Source organism: Temnothorax longispinosus, chromosome 7, assembly GCF_030848805.1.
Source record: "Temnothorax longispinosus isolate EJ_2023e chromosome 7, Tlon_JGU_v1, whole genome shotgun sequence".
Lineage (NCBI taxonomy): Eukaryota > Metazoa > Arthropoda > Insecta > Hymenoptera > Formicidae > Temnothorax > Temnothorax longispinosus.
The window spans coordinates 21041191-21061647 of NC_092364.1; the positions used below are offsets into that span (position 1 = coordinate 21041191).

Genomic DNA, 20457 nt, shown 5'->3' on the forward strand with positions numbered 1-20457 from the left:
GAATAAGTTATTTAACAATATTTTTAAAGTTCGTCTTGCATCGTAAAATATTCACATTATAATATTGTACTTGATGGACTAAAGATACCGTGAACAAATATTTTCGTTGGATCGACACAGTGGATCTATCGAAACTCTCTCTTTTACTATATTCAAGTTTTTGATTTCATGGAACGAGATTTTTGTGGCGTTCTTCCCGCGCCAATAATGAATCTAGATCCGCTCCGGTTTTTTCCAACATAAAGAATCGTCCGGGTTAATTAAAATGGGTATACCGCAGGGCAACGGCACTGGTAATTTACGGAGACTAGATGACCGTGAAAAAGCCATCCTGAGCCACAGCGTTTTGCGCCAACGGCCATTTATTTTCTCACTTTTTAGTTATGACAAACAATGACGACGGAAGGAGTTCGGTCAGACTGGAGCTCGTCGCTGCGAATGGCAAACTAGCGCGATAATCGTCCGCAAAATTGCGATGGAATCAAGCGGTAGTATTAGTATTGACCCGGAAACGCTCCTTCCTTCAAGAAGATTCGTTAGACCTGCCGCGGTATGAAGAACTTCCAAGACGGTGAAAAGAACGAAGATGAAAACGTTGTTGAAGGAGAAACCAGTGAGAAGAGAAGGCTAGTGAAGAAAAGAACGGATACTGCGGAAAGCAAGTAAAATGCAGAGATTGAGACAGCGGAAGCGGAAACCATTAATGGCGATGCGGTAGGCGCGAGTGGAGTGGATGGCGCCCAGGCAGAAGGGTTTACTGGGACGTAAATGGAGGATAAAAGTGCGGGGAAGGGGGGGTAGAAAAGAAAAATAAAAAGTCATACGAAAAAGAGAGCGTGAGTGCGATGCGGACCGTGGAAACGTTTCGCAAGAAGAAAATGAGAGAAGAGAGAGAAAGAGAGAAAGAGAGAAAGAGAGAAAGAGAGAAAGAGAGAGAGAGAGAGAAAGAGAGAGAGAGAAGGAAGGACGAGGAGAAGGATTGTGCGGCGCGCTATTGTGCATTCGTAACAGAGCTCCTCTCCTCTCCTCTTCGTCGTCCCTTCCTGCGTTACTTCCGCATCTCCTCTCGCCGGCCCTTCGGAGTGACGAGCGCGTTTACCGGTAAAGCCTGGCCGACGTGGTCGGGTCGAGCGCATTTACTCCATTTTAAACCCATTCTCATTAGAACGCCTCCGAAGTAGGAAATCGAGTGCGACTTTCGTAGCCGACTCTACCGGCCACGTCGCGACGCGACGTGACTTCGCCGTCGATCAAACGCGCAGAATACGTGCAACAACACGTGCGAATCTATATCTGTCCTACTTCCGCGGCAACATGCCGATAGGCTAGACAATAGCCGTTCACCGTCGTGCAATTATTTACCCTGGAAGACAGGTATACCTAGCCAGTATATACGCACAATGCCATTGTCTCCGCATACATAAACCGAGCTACACGCGCATCCGCACGCGCGCACGTACACGAACGAGCAGACATGCACGGCAAACGCATACGTTTCTACACGCGACAAGAGCAATGTGTATTTCGTACACATACTGTTAAGGCGTATCTGCATGGATGTAGGGTTAAAAGGATGACTAGCGATTGCAATCGCTTGATAGCAATTGCTCAGGAAAAGTCATTAATCGCGAGCGAGATCGTCACGGTTGCTTAAACGATTCGGATCGCACTACCGCGATTGGTCTTCAATTTCTACCGATAGAAAGGGCTTGTCGAATGGAAGCTTGATTCGATCGTTCCTCTGAAAGTCGAGGGGACGTAATTGGAAGATTTGTTCCTTTGCACACGGAATTATTTTCCCTTAATAGCTCTGCGTCAAATACCGACCGATTTAATCTTCCAATAAAAGCAACGACTGTGTATAAGTCCATGAATGAAAGAAGATTCATTAAATAGCCTTTATTCTTACCGGAAAACACTCCATTTTTCAAAATGATTTTGCCGTATTCTAATAATGCCGTATTTTCCAATGACGTATTTTCTCTCTACGGGAACAGATTCATAGTTAACGTATGCCTTTTTTCTAACCGATTTAATTAAATTTTGTAATACGACTACTATATATATAAACGCATTTAGTGCGCGAAAGTGTATATCGATTCGATTGACTTGCCGACTGTCGCCAACTTTATAACGCAAACCCGATTAAATTTATCGGCAGCGACCGCAAACGCGGCGGCAATATGAGAAAAAAAGTTGGTCTCGCCTAAACCGGCGATACTTGTTCCGGCGATTCCTCGCTGGCGATCGCTACCATTTCGACAAAGTCGTAAAGTCGAATCGAAATTCACCGACGCGGTTCGTATAAGCGACATAAATTCGTCTCGGCCGATGGAACGCGCGATCGTTAAGCTATCGAAATCCTGCCACGATTTATTATCGCCTATAGCTTCGCCGTCCGTGCCATGAACTCGCCGGGCTGGCTATCATGCGATCGCGCTTCTTTCACGATCGTGCAAGATCGACATTCGATGATTGACAATTTCGCGAGAGTGTAACGCGTGAATTCGATTTTACATATAATGACGTTCAATTCATTCAAAATCTCTTCAAGTTCTGCAAATGCAGGAATTCCAAGATACATTGCATCACAATTTTAATGTTACTGTATACAGATTAATAAATTGGCTGCTATTCATTCAACATGCACAAAGACACTTCCGATAAAACAAAAGTGTTTTATACGACGTCATTAAAACTAAAGAGGCGGAGCCCAAAGAGATGGTTGATTATCACCATCGTAAACGGAGACGAGAGCGTGCTACTGGAGCGACAATAATAATAACGGCAGTTTGGGAGAAACAAAGGGGAGAGAATTAAAAGGAGGACGTTTCAGGTAGTTCCAAGGTAATATTTTCCGTGGAAAATGAAAAACGGAGCGTCTGTGGGACATATAGCTCGGGTAAACGAGCGCAAAAAGTAGGCAATAAAATGGCTACGAAAACAACGGTAACTGCTGCAATGGCACGACCACAAAGAGCCAATTTACGTACGCTTCCATCCGGGGGAATCTCGGGAACGGACAGGAGCGACATAAGCGAACTTTCTCGATCGCGAGCAGCCGAAAGTGTGACCGAGCGGAACAAGTCTTCCTGCCGGCGGCGGCGCGCGGCGGGTGGCAACAGCGGCGGGCGACTCGGAATCCGCGCGACGATATCGGCGAAAAAAAGTACAAACTGCATTTTTGCGCTTGGAGACCCCGTCCGGAATGTGTTACGCGAGCGAAGTTCGCAACTTTCCGGTAGCCGGGCGCCTGGTCCCATTTGCGCGCTAACTACGCCCGGAACTTGTAATTATCCGCGTCAGTTTTACGATAGCGCGGATTTAGGAGCGACAAGAGGAAGAGAGGCGATGGCGAAGCAGAGTAGAAGTAGAGGTGGGCGGGCGCGCTTTCGATTTAATGACTTCCGCCGCATAAAACTTTACTGTCGCGCGTCACTGACGCATCGCCATGCGCCAATTCCGCGTAATCTTCTCGTAAAGCGACATATTGTGTCTTACACTTTTCAGTTAATGGGACATTCGCTGATTTAATGGTAGCGCGGCAAGCAATGCCGAGAGCGTGTCTTGAGTAGCACTTCACGTGATCTTCCTGTTTTCTCTTTCAAGGACGCTTATACAGAATAATTTATATTTTACGTATTATTCCGTAACTCCGCTATGCACGTGTGGATTTCCATTAACTTTTTCTCTAAGAATGATTACAGAGCACCACGATAATAAAAATATCATTAACTTGCAAATAATAATCTATCGGCCTTACAATTACAATCTACTGATTTAATGCGATTTATATGTTATAATCAAACCGGAAAAATCGCATACTTCCGTTACACCGCTAAAAGACTGATTAGCTATAGCTTTCTAGCGCGATTGTAAAGTTCTACTTTATAAGTAACATTGCGCCTTATACATCATAAAACCAATCAGGTATACCGAACGGGAAAATTGCACGATCTACCGCTGAAACTGGTATTTACAAGTAACCTTTCTCCGCGCAATTAGGACGTCGTAGTCGTGCAAAAAAACAAATAATATTCTAGGTAATAGCATAAAAATACGTAATGTTTTATCCTCTCTCTCAATGTGCAGCCTTCACAACACAGGTCTGGGAAATTCCCATACCGCCGAGAGGTCCGACAGACCCGACAGGCCCGCAAAGTCGGTAGGGATGCTTTAAAAGATTGCACCAACACCAACGCATGAGCACGTTCTGGAGGCATGCGCGTGGAGTTCTAGGGAAGGGAGGGCTTAAATCTCCCTTCGAGCACAAAGCGCGGCTCCATTTTGTGAGAATAAGAAAGATGAAGAGGGAGCTGAAAAGCCACCCCGGCGCAGCACCACATATTGTCCTCGGCTAATAAACCGCGTACTAACTCGCGACCACTGAAAAATATCGCGAACGACGAAAGAAAGGATTTCTAGTTGCGAGATCTTGGAGAAGGATATAATACGAGGGCGTGCATTCGTTTAAAAATAAATCGGATCGACAAGACGAGTAATCTGTCGGAGACGACGAGATCGGAATTAGCGACGGTAGTGTCGCGATCACGTGCCAGAAAAGTTGCGAAAAGTCAATTTTTTTGAAATCTCCCAATACCCGCAATTCGTCACGTTCGCCGAGACCAATCAAGATCTCCTTTAGTATGGAATCATAATTCACTTTCGCGAGAAAGAGAGAGAGAGAAAGAGAAAGAGAAGAAGAGAGAGAGAGAGAGAGAGAGAGAGAGAGAGAGAGAGGGAGAGAGAGAAAGTCGACAAGGAAAGATCCGAATCTCGATTCTGAAGCACGCGCATGACTTCTTCGGCTCACGGTTCAACAGGATCTCATCATTCCACGTCTGTTCGATTTTAACTTCAGTTATATCCCGCGTCTGCCTTCGTCTTATTCCTACTATTTGTAAGCGACCAATTATTCAATAATATGTTTTTCAATGTATATCATTGTCAACTTACAATTAAAATAATTCGGTTAATATTCGATGTTAATATTAATACTAGTAGCGTTTGCTAACGAAAATTAATATCATTGTTACGGATGAAAGAAACTGATGAAAGACTTATGAAAGAAAAAGGTCACGGTTTTCTCTCAATTATAGATAAAAACCTATGCATAGGAACGTCGAAGCTCAGTAATTGTGTTATCTGACTTTTACCTCGTATACTGAAAGTATTAAATGTCACTGTCCCACATCTATTCAGTAATATTAATTTTTTTCTACAATATACGCTAAAAGAGAAAATCGCGAATAAAAAATCAACTATTAAATATATTCAGAGTTCCTCGGGAAAGTAGTGAGTTTTGTTATACAAAAAAAAATACATATATATATATATAAAACCAAAATCGACGAGAGCGGAAATAAAGAAGACACAGACGCAGTTTTATAATATTGAAAGCTATTAAAAGAGATGCTAAGTATAAATAAAAAATCGTGATTAAACCTTACGCTCCGTCACTCGTAAGAAATAATGAAGGAAGTGATGATTGTGATGAAAAAAGGTAAATCATAAAATATTTTCCTGAAGAAAATATCGTAAGAAAGTCAGTACGCGCGACGGCGAATCATAAATGGTAAGAAAACACACGGCGTAATTGCAAGGAGACACAGGGAGCTACATTGTTCGATAAACGAGTACCGGTAATTATTAATACGCCAGGGTGTTCCACCTTCGTCAACGATTGCATATGCATCGAGTAATCGTGAGTAAATTGATGGTGCACGATAAAGGTAAAGGTCAACATGAAGTCGCTTGCGATGAAATCAGCCGAGCAAACCTCTACACGAGTATCAACTTCGCAATCTAATCAAGTGGAAATCTAATTAAAAAAAACATGAAAGTTTCATCAATCGGAAGATTAACTTTACTCTTTGCTGTATAACCTTCGGAGATACCTTGGAAATGTCCTCCTTGAGTCCAAGACCAAATGGATAAGATTAATGAATGAATCAAATTTCAAATTAAAAATCCAGTTTAACTACCATTAATTTCATTCTATTATTTTTATTTTCGATCGTTATACTTTCCAATTTTTGATAAATTTCTGACTTTAATTGACTCATTCTAAGGTTTTATTTATCTGCTGTAACTATATACGTCATAAAGTCGGACGTCTATCACACAATCCCTTTGAGAATCATGCATCATATGTATAATCATCATATATCGTTACGTGATGCAACAAATATATATCAAAGCGGTATCACCGCGTTGGATAACGATCGATGTCTCATCTTATCGGGTATAACTGTGACTGATAGATAGATATAATCAACCCAGTCGTTAAGTTGTTAACTATAAAGAGATATTTTAATCTTTAAGTCCGAAATAAAATATAAAAGGATATCTCATTTGAGCTGTTCTTCTAGTACACAAAAAATCGCAATATTACGACCGTATAAATACATATTTATTATGTATTTCGATATCCAATTTTAATTTGTCGTAATTCCGCGAATCAATGTGTCTCCAACATTGGAATACTGATCGAAACCGCGATGTTTAACCATGAATGACTGAATGACCACAACAAAAGACAATCGCGAGAGTAATTTTTTTCGTTCATATATACGGTGACTTCGCCGCACGAATTATGTATGCGGAATTACAAATGAGTCTGCCGCGCTTTCGCGGCTCGCACATAATGGACGCGCATCCATCATTGATATAACTCTGATTATTTAACGGAATTTTTAATTAGTATTAATACGCGATCCCTCCCATTTTACGTTATATTTGTAATTAAAATTGCAAAACGCGGAGAAATAATGCATCTCGTGATTCCAAATTTCACAAACGACGAATGTCCGACGCACATGATGTTGTAATTGAACACAATTTCAAATTTCGCAATTAAGTTGTAATTTAGTTTAATATATTGATCAGAAAATGAGGTATCGCATATTACTCCTGTCTATGGATTAATAATGTAACATATTAATGAAACATTATATAATTTGGCATGTTTTGATTAAAGTTAACTTTTCCTTTTTATAATTAATCAGGAAATCGGTTTTGAACATTAAACTGTTAAACTATCGAATTGCTTTAGTAATATTCGCGTGTGTACACAAAAACATATTTTTAATTAAATTTTAAATATTATAATACGTTATTTGACACGTTTTATCAAAGGTAAAACAAATGTTTAATGGAACAAGTAATTTATCTCGTATATAAACATGCATTAAACTCTGCGCGTTATACTTGACTGTTTTTAGATTGCATCTTTTCGGAAGCAGAAAATAATTAGCAATATTTTTTTTTATCAAAAAGGGATAAAAGCAATACACTGTACTTTCCTCCAGTTACCTGCATATCGCGTACATGTGCCGAGTAATAATTTCGTTCTCAAGTGCCGCGAACAATGCACCAGCTGAATCGCGTCGTGCTCATTATCGCTAGAAAAAAAAATAAATGGAACTGCTGATAATAGCGCTGCATTATCTGAGAATGAACAATAGACCATGCGAGTGAGTGATGTATGGCGCGACGTAAAATTTAAACTTCCGGAAGCGGGCGGGGAAAGGTGGCACGACACACGAGAACGGAGTAAATTCGCATTCCATCTACGTTCGTCATTTCATTTCTCTCTGTCTCCCGCCCTTTGGCCCGTTCCGTGCCGATTCCTCTTCTTCGCTCGCTTCACACGCGGATTCAGAAAGTTCAGAACAGTTGCGCGAGAATCAATGAAAGATAACAACAGCGACATCCATCGATGCCGTCGGATTTGCAAAGAACGATCCCCAAGAAAAATTCATGCGAGTGTCGCACACGTGTCGTACATGTATGCATGTTTGGGATGTAACTTTCATCGTTCGTCGAATAACATAAGAATAGAGATAAATGTTTTGGTGTACGGAGCATATATCGTGCGGCTGACGGGGATAAGGACAGACGATAGCAATCTCGTTATATGTACCGGATTGCATGGGATCGCGCGGATCGAACGTGATCGCACGTATAAGCCGGAACATGTAAACTGGGTCGCGATCGATCTCTCCTTGTTCTTCGAAATCGAGCTCGATCGCGCGCTCGCTTCTTCATCTATTATATAAGAACCTATATAAATTATAGCAATAGATTCGCGAGTGTGTTATAAATTATAAATGAGTGCCCATTATATCGAAAAATACAGTCAGTCGGAGCAACGCTCGGGCCAATAACCTACCTTTAAAATTTTATCTGTTTCTAACTAGAAACGAAGTGAACAATACTGTTGAAATTGTGTATTCTCACCAAACCTGAAATTTTCTAGTTTGAAGAGAATGTTCGAAAAAACGAACGAAATTCAATGTACTCTAATCGTTAACTCCGGAGCATTCATCGCGTTACCGATCGCTTGCATCACAAGCTCTTTTTGCAAATATTATCTCGCGACACGCTTTCATCTCGAGCTACGTTCAATCATGCTTAACTTCCTGTTAGCTCAAGCCAACGTTTCGTGACTTCCTTGATAAGCTTGACAAGTCCCTGCGCCTTGAAAAATGTTAGAAATCTTATAGCGGGATAAACGACCTTAACCAAATGAGAAACCATGTAGTAGTAGAATTTAATGAGAAAGTATGACTACAACCATGTAGAAATTATTAAATAATCTCTTCGTTTAAACAGAAATTTAGATATACTTTTACAGAGTTTTACCATTTCTATCCAAATTCTAAAGAATATCACTGAACGTAGTCGATACGTATACGATAGAAAGAGTATGAAAGCTACTTTAATGTCAAATCTCTACAGAGATTAAACGAGTAACTTTCTTTTTAACAGAGTATATATTTGCTTTTATCACGGAATGCTCCGGACGTAAAAATTTCACTCAACGCCATAATGGCAAATATCGATCGGTGACGTGCTCTGGAATTAAGAGCCGCTATTAACCCAATTAATTACCATATATGGTTGACGGTAATGGCGCATCAAAAAGAGAAATCTCAATACGTGTCCCTATAAAAGCATCTCGCATCTGAATAATATCTATATCACATCCTGCTAGACAGGATTCACGAGTAATGCACTGTGAATATATCCGGAATAATCAGGAAAAACGAGTAGCTTATTGATTACAACGTTAAACGTGATGGTAAATCGCAATCGTATACTACGAACTCGTCTTTGTATATATTTCAGATTTATCTCATATTCCTTATCAATAGCATATACGGATGCGTTAAGTTTTAGCTTCCTGCGCGATAAGGATAAATAACTGTCTCCTGATGCTTACAAAAAATTCAAGTCCCGTATTTTATATGTATATAAGACTGTGTGTGTGTGTGTGTGTGTGTATGTGTGATGTGCTTCGTCCGCTTATATTAATACCTTTCTAAATATCGTTACAAATGTCAATTTTATCCGAAATATAAGATAATACCGGCAAACTAATCAAGTGTGTCTGATTGAACAATGATTCTAGCTATTTCTCATCTCTGCAAAAGATACGTTTGGAAAGCCCGCGTGTCCCAGAATTAAATAGTCCACTTCGAAAACGGTTAACGCTCGTCAGTTCGCAATGAGCAAACGTTTAACGGTCCGGAATTGAATTCTAAGGAAAAGGATCGACAAAAAAAAAGAGAAATACAGACTGAATTCGAAGGTACCGAGATGCCGGTAGAAGACGGAAAATTGGATTTCAGCTGCTAAGAACGAATGGACCAAGAACGAACAGGACATTGACTATGAGAGTCCTCTTTTCAATCGCATCTCTCTTTTTATCTCCTTTATCTCGACAAAATCTCCTTTTTCCACGAGCAAATGTAACATATATAAAATCATTGCAAATTAACATTTAAATGAATTAGCGGTACGTCTAGTATAAAGAAAATACATCGCGTAAAAAATGCAAATACCAGTAAAAGAAGATACGATATGTATGTATGCAAAAATTAAATTTTAATAGCTAAAACTGTTAAAATGTTCTCCAAGTGAATATATCGTACATCTTACAAGGCACGTTTATAGAAATATGACTAAACGTAAATAAAATTCTCACAATGTAATAGTTTCCAAAATAATGGGAATAAATGTAAATATTTGCATGCTTTAAGAGCTATAAATTCAGTAGATAGTCATTCCGATCATTCAACCAATAACACGTATAGGTAATATAAGTGAAACGCCATCCAAGCGAAACAAGATCTTTTTCACTATAAAATGAACACACGACCCGAACGTGCACGAAATAGCCGTTGCAACCGAATGCGATAGCATTTTCTTTTTACGGAGAAAGAAAGAAATACGTATGTCTATATAATTCAGATGCTAAACCGTGCATCTAACTGGACAGTCCACGATTCGAGTGTATATTAACAACAATCATCGCTTCTCGGCCAATCACATTGCGATTAATATTTCAGACGACGTTACTCGTTACTTATAATTCAATAGCGCCAAGATTAAATCAAACAAAGCAATAAAGCGCAAAGTATCGCACCGGTGCGATATAAGCCGCGGGCGATAGCCATTGATTACTATACCTCGCTAATTATAAAGTTCACCGCGCAGTTCTGCGAACAAGCGTTCGCGGGCGTGCAATTAAGCGCGCACGCATGCAATGATAATATTGTGAGGCGATATAATTTCTGTACGCGTATCATGTCACGCCTGGGAAAGCGCTGGACCGATAATAAGGATATTGATAACGGCCCAACGGGAAGCGGACAATGATCATTAGAGACGAGAACGGTCCGTGAAGAGGTATTCATCGTGACTACTCAGTCTACGTATAATAAGGTCGTCGACCTATTGCGAACCGCGTTATTTCCTCGCATTTTCCTTGACTATTGTCTTTATCGGATTTTATCAGCCGAACGCGATGCATTGCGATTACGATCATACAATATGAATAAAACGAAATAGCTAGGCCGCTATGTATAGTTAGCGAACCATTCCAATATAGTTTTTGTCTGAGAAAAAAGACTGTCTTACAGAATGTGTATTTAAAGCTTGTACTTAAAATAAACAACAGTGCAATGTACATTCCGGCAGAAATTAAATAATGCTAACAGAATTTGTTACAATACTGTATTTACTAGCAAAATATTCACTGGTCAAAATTTTCGGTCATATATATATATTAGGATTCTCAAATGTAGTTATAAATTTTTGTCTATTTAGATATACTTCAAGTAAAAAAGAAAGAAATCCTTAGTGACAGTAGTGACACCTTTCTTTTAGTTTTTCATAATACTCCTACTCTTAAATAAAATAAAAATACTTTCTTTTTAAAGTCAATAAATTTAAGTTTCCTCTGCAGCCACTGAAATTGTCGCCGTAGTTATGCAAATGCCACAAAGGAAATTTTTAGTTTCTACCTAAGGGATATTTAATTTTGACTAAAAGAGAAATGTTACAAAAGAAAAGTCTATATTCGGAGTCAAGTCGCGCATGAGCTTTGAGCGACATTTGAACATGTATATCATTTCTTTAATCCAAAAATATTTTTCTCGATAAAATATTGATCTGTGGTTGTTATTAAATTCAATTATTGTTCAATTTAAATTCAATTTAGATTAAAATTTATGTGTAATGTTTCTTCATACTATTTCAGTAAACTTAAATTTCATAATAATAATTATATCAGTCAATAAAAATAAAATATTGATATTACATATAGGTCACACACAGTGATATCAGACAGTCCTTGTATATAATTGTTTTGTCACAATTGACAATATAAAACTTTATATTTTTTCCTTTTCTCTGAAAGACTGTAAAAATAGAATTATTAATTAGGAATTTATTAGGATTGCACTAACTGTAAGTTTGAACTCTATTCTCTGTCAAAATCTGTTTTGAAAAAATTCTGATGTATACTACATCCCGTTCAATGGATTAAATATTGTATAATATTTTTGTCAGAAATTCTGCTCAGAAAAAAAATACGTTGTCTAGTTTCTCATATAAGATAAACTCGGTCACGTGAAAATGTCGTTGATACGAATCACGTTCTGAATAAATAGCAACAATCGTATATCGCGATTTTTTTATATACATTCGCAGTAAATGAAATCATAGGGTTGTTAATTATAGGCAAATAATAAAGCTGAGCATCCATATGTATGATGATTACGTCTAATTACTATGCACAACCATCATGCGAATTTACGTTGCACAAAATATACGAGATATTGTACTGGTCTCTCCAGCAAAAGTTGATTAAAGCTACGCGCATGAAAATTAATACATGCTAGAATAGATAAGCTCTTTTTAAAGCTCTTTCTGTTGCTGAATCTAGAATAATAAAATCTCTGTGTGGATCAGCAGAGATTAATATTTCATTAAGAAAAAAATTACAGAAAAAAAAACATCTAAATACTTAATAGTTATAGGTATAAAATAAATACAATACGTGACATGTCATTCTAGAAAAAATAAATATACATGATTAAATCAGAAATTTAATTAACTAGTTTCTTTTTGATGAGTTGCATAGTGTATTTGTGTGTACGTCTACATTTTACGAACATTAATTTAGGCCATTTTAAAGATATCTTCATGGCCGATGCGGTCGATAACCCAGTTATATAAAGCGAGTAAAGAATGACAACCTAATACATGCGACTCAGAAGCTAATCGATATGCTTAACAGTCAGAGCAGGTATAAGTCACGCACTTGCAGTTTTTCAAAGCTTTATCGATACCCGTTAACAAAAACACGTTACGTTGGTACTTGACTTCTATAAGTTGTCAAAAAAGCAAGCACAATATTTGATGATAAACAGTAGACTCTCCGTTAATTTTTTAAAATAATGTTTTAAAAATAATAGTAACGGGGAATATTCAATTTCTTTCATATTACAGCGAGAGCTGGCTGCGTCTCAGTTAAACTAAAATAAGATAAAAATCATCATCTCGTTTCATGAGCGTGATGGCGTCCTTCGGAAAATCCGAAAGGTTGCTCCATTCGAGTTTACCTAAAATGTCAGAAACTCCCAGTAATCACTTGAGGCCAGAAGATGTGGCACAGGCACAGGTACGCAATAGGCTGCCGTCGAGAGAATCAGATGGAAGGGATATGAAGAAGAGGCAGAGAGCGGAGGCAAAGATAGAGAAAGAGAGGGAGAGGGAGAGAACAAGTAAGCAAGAACCAAACCGACCTGTCTGAGTCAACCGGTCTAACCACATGTTTGCCTGCGAGTCGCTATGCAACCGGATGGGGTTCGCTCAGAACCGTAAGCAATCTCCGTTAAGCCGCATTTACACCAAAGAACAAATCGATCGATCCTCGAGTAAAGCGACGTTTATCCCCTCTGTGATCGGTACCACAGACAAAGAGACCCTCAACATGCCAGTACACCCGCATTTGCAAACGCCCGACGCGGTCCCTGATTTAATCCTTTGCGTTACCCAACTTTTCGGATGCCGCTACAAGCACGCAGGTATGGGGGTGAAAGCGGGCGTAATCCGTAAAATACGACCCTCGAGAATGTGGGACGAATCCCGTCCCCTGCCACGCGGCAGAGAAACGGAAAGCGTGACCGCGAGCGTATGTATCACATAACGAATAGTTGCCGTACGTATGAACGATGCTTAAGCCTCTTCGGAGCGGAGCTCTCTCTCTTAGGAACGTGTATCGCGATTCATCAATATAGGAGAAAATTCAATGAAAGCAACGATACATAGATAATCTTCTCCGTCATCGTTATCTGGGATGGATTTATTGGCGTCTAGATTTACTTCCCCCGAGAGATTATTTGACACGCTATCTTTAATGGAAAGCCCAATTAAAACAAGGAAATATATTGGAGTACTATGTATTGTAAATTAACATACATATGTATCTTTACGCGATAAAGTGTTTTTCACTAAATGCATTTTCTTAAAACTGCTATTGGTCAATTTGGAATCTTTCCTTTTCTTTTACAAAAATGTCAAATATCTACAGTTTTTAAATTATAAACAAAATTTTCTAAAAAAAAAATTAAAATCATAATTTTCAGATAATTTAAAATTAGTTTTACTTTGAGAGAATTTTATTTTTCGTGGTTACAAAGTACATAAGAATAGAAATTTTAAAAATCATATAAATTTATCTTCCTTGACATTTTTACTAATTGTAAAATAAAATTGATTCAAAATTGGTAAAAGAATCTGTAGCTCAAAAGAAAAGCGTTTAGTAAAAGCTGTCCTGTATATTAAAGTATACTGATACGTATAATAAAAAACAGTAAATCCATTATAATATTAATCTCTCTTTGAGTTATTAATAAAAATAAAAATTTATCGGGAAATAATATTTATATAACTAAATTAATAAATATAAAAAAGGCGAGAAAAAAGGTATTCGCTTTCTTTTTTAATCATAATATAAAAAATACGATTATTATCATTATAAAAATGTAATAATTGCAGAATGCTTATCAATTTTTATATAACAGCTGAAGATTGCATTAAAAAAGTATAAAGAATTTCTTAACTGCATACTTAAATATATGACTGGAAACTAGTAAATATAACTTTCAAAAAGTTTTGTAAGCGAAAAAGATCTCACTAATATAATTTGAAAACTGTAACCATTTCCTTCGATAAGATAAATAAGTTGCAGTTTGCTTATCTGAATCACCTTCTCCAAACGTTGTACCATTTTATTAAATATTAAATATCTTAAGTCTCATTGAGAGAGAATAATGATTTCCTCAATTTTCAGAAACGTATATTGATATTTTGCCTATACGCAAAAAAAAACTTATTAATCTGACAAATCATTCTATTTTTTAATAGTTGAATGATTTTACCCTATATTCGTATTCATTTTTCTAACAAGTTTTTCTAACAAATGAGAACAAACGTCGGTATTGCTTAAAGAATCCTTTGACGAAGACATTATTGTGTGTCAACAGTGTACATATATGTATTTAATACAGAAAGAAGTCATTGCAGAATTTGTGTTTGCAATATTCATGCATCATACGTAGACGGCAAGTACTGCCGACTACGAAATGCCATCAATGACATATTTACAGTGCATTGAGCACACAACATTTAAATTTTAGATGACCAGACAGCATACCGTTGTACTCGCACGCGCTGTGTCGTACGCTTCGGGTCGGATAGCTGTAATTCGCTGTATTCCCTCTCCTTCTTTCCTCATACATACACAAAAATACACATACATACCCAGACATACATACATGAAACCCCTCGAACCGTCGTTTTTAAAGTTTGATCGGATCCGGAATGGGGCTAGATATTTGCCCACTCGGATATCTCGCACAGCTTCGCTGTTCGGCCGAATATATCGCCCATGGATTATTGGAAGTCTGCGACGAATGATTGGTTACACAAAATTTGATTCACCTCACCGCCTTTTTTCCATCCCTCGCTCAATACCCGCTGTACGTCGTGAAAAGGAGTACATACGAAACTTTCGGAAACATTACATTGTATAGTCCAATGATATATTGGCATTTAACGTACATATGTATTCCATAACGATTCTTCCGAATTGATATAAAATATATATCACGACTTATATGTACATAATATACATGGAGAAACAGGAGATTTTTATTTCCTCAATGTTCGTATGTTCCTACATTTAAGCCATTGTTTACGTTAAATCAATGAAAATTTCACGAGACATGCATACATATGTATATCGATATGCAACCCGTCATCATTGCGCGCAAGGACGTTGTGCGAATACGAGAACTGTAATTTGGTAACCATCATCTCACATACCTGTGCCGGCTCATCTTTATCATTAGTCAAGACTCGCTTAACATGCAGGACGATCGTGACGAGAGACATTATCGTGCGAGAATAATCAGGTAACATCGGGATGGAAAGCGGAAATGGTATAAACTCAGGGAAACTGAAGATGCCTAAGGGGAGAGAACGACGGAAGGAGGAGGGGAGAGAGGATTGGAGATAATAGTTCAACGCAGCTGTATCAGGACAAACTGTTACGAGCAGGTGGACATATATGCAGCTAAGCCACATCGCGAACGAAAAGAGGAGGAAAATGAAGTTGTTGCCTCCTACACGGGAATTCGCTTTGAAATTTCCACTGTCCGGAACTATGCATTTGGAATTTCCAATACGTAAAGAAAATGTTCGATGGAAAACAATTCCCACGTAAGATTTTACCACGTTGCAAAATTATGTTACGACAATAAGCAAGGATCGCGAAAAATTGCATAACGCATTTGTCAACGCATTATTCAACCATTTTCATTAATTATGTCATTATTGCAAATTGCCTAATTGCGGTAATCTCGCCGAAGCTGCTAGCCTTTTTACTTAATAGCTTCGCTTATCAAAGATTAAAACGGAAGCACTTGAGCAATTATCTGAAAAGATAGTTGGAAATGCATTTTTAAATTCAAGATTACCGACGACTTTAAATTTAATTTGTGAATTTCTTATTGCAGATTCTGCTTGTGTGAGGTCAAATGGATACGTATTTCGAGACCCCGTGATCCCGATTTTAATCGCGTTCGAAACACGATCATCGAAATCACGGTTCTGTCCTTTGCAGCAGAAGAAAAAAACCGAGGTAGCGGAGAAATTCCTAGAATATATTTCAATCTAGAACGCGCCGGCCAGCCGGAGATTTAATTAAAGATGCATTGCGCTTCGTTTCTAAAGTTGAATGAAGCTCAGCGGTGCGAACTTGGGACCCGCCCTTGATTACATCCTATCGCGCTAGGGTATCTACATTTTATTTTCCTCACGGAGTGTGTATATCGCACGACTGCGATGTCAATTAAACTTTTTCCACCTTTATGTTTGCCCTTCGAATATCGCCTTTATGTTTGCCCTTCGAATACGGCGGATGAATCCGTACGCGAGACACGAACTTTATTTTTATCTCGCGAGATTACGCTGTCTGCTTTTCGCCGCGAATTAATTGCGATCGACTGACCAGAAGTTATTTCTGGGATTAGATATAGCAATGAACTCTTTCAAATGCGCGTGCCCTTGCACCTTTGCACGTGTTGAGGAAATTTCGCTGCACTTCCGTCCTCCTCTACCGTTGCCCGTTCAATTGCACCACGTGTTTTCGCGTCCACTTAGATTAATTAAACGCCCGATATCAATTAAATGCCGCTCGAATAAATATGCAGCGGTTGGAAATCGCCGCGCGATCGTATTGTGTTCGCGTAGCGTTTTTCACGCGAATGCACTTACGATTAATCCTAAAGGGCACACGCAATCGCGCCGAACGCATTGCCAGTTATGCATAATAATCGAACGATTTGCATGAATTTCTTTAATATTTCTGTGCAACGTTACGCCAGGCTTTTAATGTCGAAAAATACCAGCAACTCCGCATCTCATTGACACAAAAGATAATGTAATCAATGCTACCTATATACACGGAGTGTGGGGAAAAAAGATGTAATGCTTCCTCATCATTAACATGTAAATGTTATACAAACAGTGTATCATAATGGAGTTTATTTTATTCGGCCGTTTTCATTTTCCCGCCATGAGAGCAATGTATATGCCGTATGCGAGCATCAACCTCGGGTGGGTCATGAACGTGCTGGCGCCGAGAGGCAAAGTTCGAGCATGTCGGTCGTTAGAATTGTTTCACGACTTTCTTTACGATCGTACGCGGGGCCATTCTAATTTTTCACTGGCATACACGTCGCGCAAACGTCTTCATCTGAATGTTTCGTATATGTATGTGCATCCGTGCGCACGAGGAGTATCCGGAAATGAGAGAATTTTCGACTCAATCCTTTCGTTGTACTTTTTATTTGAACAACTGTACTATCATCGACAAAGACAACAAGCAGGTAAGTGTAAGTACGCGGGAATAATAATCTTCAGAGTAAAGAGAGTATCGATTCAAAATAATATTAATATTGGATCGTAAAAGTAAGAGAAGAGATTTGAAAAATACAATAAAATCAATTAAAGTTAACTGTTTATAATGTGTGCACGCGGTGCACGCTAATTTGTTTTTATTTCTATTACTTATTTAGTCTATTATTTAGTAAATTATTTAATGGCAGTAAATTATTAATGAAAGTACATTAACCTTTTAAAGTAAAACTTACGTAAATAAATAATTTTTAATTAAATTAAAAAGTAAACGACAGAGAGAAAAGTCTCCAACCTCGTCTAATCGACCACAAAGGTAATTTTTATTTCTTCGGAGTACGTTTCCTGCGAGCGATACGCTCGAATGAAAAACATGACTCAACGACGCGCAAATAATATTACATCGTACACATCTGGTACGCCCTGTGTATTCAATAAAACACAAGTTATGCCGATACCTAGATTTTGAAATGATAACATCGAAAACGTTATCGATTATGAGAATTGCTCACTCTCGTAACACATTCTAACACTATCAAAGCACAGCCGCATTCCGCCGCGAGTTTCATAAATTCGATCGGAGGCTTCCCGTCATGTTCGTTCGATCGCTATATTAAAGCCAAAGGCATGCATCGTGCACCTTCAATCTTTATACACATGATCCATACAACACGTTATTAATCGAAAATAAATATCCAATGTAAATAAACTAAACTACATTTTTCAGAGTATCCCAATTATTATTTGGGAATGCCTCAATTAAATATTAGACATCTTATTATCTAATTTCTAATTTTTCAAGCTACGCTCAACAAACTTATAAATTCACACAGCAATGTAATTTGCTATTATATTTAGAATAGAGAGAACAGATCACAGATATTTTATAACAACAATAGCAAAGCAAAAGACTTCATTAAAATTATGTAACATCAATATTATGTTGTGTTAGATATTCATTAAAAAATATTTATATCTACATCTATTTTAAATCAATTAAATATATTTTATACTGTATTACATATAATCATTCGCAATCGAGAATATGTATAATTCGCATCCTCTCTCTATTAAAATTATCACAAGGATGTCTCCATAAATTGCATTGCTGTCTCACGATCTCAGAAAAGCGTGAGAAACGTCGTTTTAATCGTTGGCATGCATACGAGCGATCGCGTGAAAACACTCGAAGTAAAAATCCACCCTCAGACGACAAGCTCGGAAAGTCAGGGACTCGGAAAAAGAAAAATAGAGAGAAAGAAATCGGCCGCGAAGCATCCTTTACAAATGTGTGTGTGTGTGTGTGTGTGTGTGCTCGCGCGCGCGCGCGCGCGCGCCTCTCCTCGATATTTTTTCTACGCGGATTTGCGTGACGCGGATTTGTGTGACGCGGCGCTCTCGAACGCTATCTGTCCATCTCGTTCGAGGATCACGTGGATCTCCATCTCCGCGAGTTCGAGGGTGTCCCTTCGAAAAGAGGACGGTGGAAAATCGCGAGGAGAATGTTAACCTATTTTCCACTCGTGGGCGACTCATGGGCGTACCACTTTTAACACCGGGACGATAATAACGCGTCGTGTCGCGACCCACATAAACAGGTGCGTCTCGCACACTCGCGACGTGAGAGCACGTCAGTCACGAGGGTTAATATATAGGCGCAGATTGTGCTTTCAGAGCGCGACAAGCCGACTTTCCCCTTTCATCGAGAGATTCACTCGATCAATCGGAAGTAACCCTTTATTACGCGTCTCTAGATCGACGAGCAAGAATCGTGCGTCAGCACTTCCGAAATTAAAACATCATTACGCGATCGCGAGCTAATTTGACAACCCTATCCTGCGCCCCCCCGCCGGAAAGATTCTTTGAATGAAAAATGTGTTTATCCTCTTAGCGAAAATAACACTCCGAAAAAAGCCGGAGTAGAATTGCAAATTATCACGTTTTCGAAAGCCAAGGAAATCTCGCGGGAGGCACTCGGCGACTAACTTCAAGTCGGAGCAGTCCCGATATGCAAGATAACATGTGACGTCAATAGAACGCGCTTTGCTGCGGTCAATAAATTTTACAACCGTGAAAGAAAACTCGTTAAGAAAGGACTCGGAAGGGCGTCCCTTTCTTTAAATCATCTCCGACGACAGCTGTACCTGGGTACCTGCCCTCGAGTGTGTTTCACGCGACGGCAGGACAAATGTATATACGTGTTGTCGACTCACCAGCGTCGCTGCAGAAAAATACACCGCCGCGAGGACGTATCAATCAAATTACGCCGCGGTCCTATCTCTCGCCGCCGCTTTCATGGTCGATCACACACTGGGCATCACTGGACACTCGCGGAAACGCGACACAGAACGCGACGGAGCACTGACCGCGCGAGACGGACCCGGATATGAACGCCGAGCGGCGTTTCAAAGCGCGAACGCGACCGGCGGCGTTTGACAGTTCACAGTTCGCGTCGTTCAGATTGCGCGAGAAACGCCAACGCGGCCAACGTCACGACGCTCGCACGACGAGCGACCGGCTCCGACTGTCGCGAGTGTCGCGGCGCGGCGGGCCACCCGCTGTTATCAATGCCTACCGACCGACCGACGGCGACGGGGGCGAGCCTCGGCCCTCTCCGGCTCTCCGTTCTCCGTACGCCTTCGTATAGTCCGTATACGCCGTATGTACGTACGAGATACCTGC

General features: G+C 39.3%; 1 protein-coding gene across 2 annotated transcripts in view; it reads right to left on the minus strand.

Annotated features, from left to right (window-relative positions):
* Pgant9 (polypeptide N-acetylgalactosaminyltransferase 9) overlaps window positions 1-20457 on the minus strand; it is a 189300-nt gene extending 168843 nt beyond the window's left edge. The window contains exon 1 of one of the 2 annotated variants that reach the window (XM_071782805.1): window positions 19989-20457. The gene's annotated coding sequence lies outside the window, so the exon portion shown is untranslated. The remainder of the gene's footprint in view (window positions 1-19988) is intronic. The other variant, XM_071782803.1, reaches the window with a different exon arrangement.